Source organism: Solanum pennellii, chromosome 1 (assembly GCF_001406875.1).
Source record: "Solanum pennellii chromosome 1, SPENNV200".
Taxonomy (NCBI): domain Eukaryota; kingdom Viridiplantae; phylum Streptophyta; class Magnoliopsida; order Solanales; family Solanaceae; genus Solanum; species Solanum pennellii.
In genome coordinates, this window is record NC_028637.1 from 48727502 (window position 1) to 48729535 (window position 2034).

Below are 2034 nucleotides of genomic sequence, written 5' to 3' on the forward strand. Positions count from 1 at the left end.
GGGGGGGGGGGGGGGGGGGGGAGGTATGGTGAATTGTTGGGTTGATGGATCTTGTCTCTTCTCTTCTCTTCTATTCAAGCTTGAGAGTTGATTTCCTAGTAGCATGTTGCATGTGTTTGGAGTATGTGAAAATGAGTTCCCTTAAACTCCTTACATTGTGCATATCTTCTTGAGTTTATGTTTATAAGGTAAAATGAACTTGAATGATTTTGTCTCTCATGTTGTCATGCCTCTATAATGAATTGCTTAAATGTTGCATGAGTGAACTTATTAGCATGCTTAACAGTAATATTTTTTTTTTAAAATGTTGCATAATTGTGTTTTATGAGAAATGCACATAGTGTGTTTAGCAATAATGCAGTGTGCATGATGATATGTGGAGAAGAAAATTCCTCCTGCATGAAATAAGAAATAGAGTCTTATTGTATGATAAGTTGTAGATGTTGTTCCTACATAAATTCATTGCAGATTCAACAAGTAAACTATTGCAGGTTCGCAATTTTTTTATTACTTACATAAAATCATAACAATATGACGAATAAGCCTCTATGGATCATAAAGGAAAGTTTTGATAGAATAATAAGTAAAATGACATTAAAATATACATGATTAGTTCTCCTACAAGATATCACAATGAATCTCTTATACGTATACTAATTAATCTTAAATAATCTTCCCCACTATTCTTCTTAGCTCCGGAAAATTCTTCGAGTAGAATAATTACTCAAATAATACAATCATATGGTTGTCGAATCTCCAACACACTTCCTATGCATATAGACATGGAAAACGGGATGCACGATTGCCAACTGATTTGGCAAATCTAACTCAAAAGAAACTTTACCAACACACCTCAAAATTTGATATGGGCCTATAAATCGGGGGATAAGTTTCCTTTTCTTCCCAAATCTCATTACGCCCATCATGGGTGAGATTTTCAAATAGACCCATCACTAACCTCAAACTCAAGGTATTCCTTCTAACATCGGCATAGGACTTTTGTCGGCTTTGGGTTGTTCTAAACCTCTCTCTAATGAGCCGGACCTTTTCCATAGCCTTGTGAACGAATTCGGGTCCAATTAAGGCAATTTTGCATACTTCAAAGAACCCTATAGGAGATCTACACCTCCCACCGTAAAGAGCTTCAAAGATTGCCATACCAATACTGTAATGGTAGCTATTATCATAAAAGAACTATATCAATGGCAAGTGATCATCTCAACTACCCTTAAAGTCGATGACACATGCTCTCAACATATCCTCTAGAGTTTGGATCGTTCGCTCCACCTGCTGATGGTTTGTGGTTGAAAGGTCTTACTAAGCTTCACTTTTATGCCAAGACCCTTTTGGAAAGATTTCACAAACTAAGAAGTAAACTGAGTGCCTCTATCGAAGATAATGGAAAATGTCACACCATTCAATCTTACCATTTCCCTCAAATACAAATTGGCATAATCTTCCGCAACAAAAAAAACCTTGACGGGAATGAAATGAGCCGATTTCATCATTCTGTCTATTATAACGCAAATTGAATCGTATTGGTGCTGAATACGTGGAAACCCTACTATAAGTCCATATTTACATCCTCCCCCTTCCAAGTGGAAATATTATATCTTGGGATAATCCTCCCATGTTTGGATGCTCAACCTTTAGTTTTTGGTAATTTGGATCGTAAACTTAGCCACAAATCCAGAAATATCCTTCTTCATCTCATTCCACCAATATACCTCCCGCAAGTGGCGGTGAATCTTGGTGTCTCCCGGGTGAATAGAATATCGATAACTACGGGCTTCTTCCAAAATATGTTCCCTTAAGTCATCAACATTTGGAACAAATAACTGACCTTGGTATCTAAGCACCCCATCTTTTCCTTGAGAGAAAGTCCCAACGGGTTTCTTGAGTACCAACTTCTTTCAAATCTATCAAAATCGGATCCAAACAGCTCTTGGATTTCTCATTACTCACACAAGACAATTCGAAACCATTATGAAACACTAACCACCCTTGGTAGAGTCCACTAACCAAACACCCAAA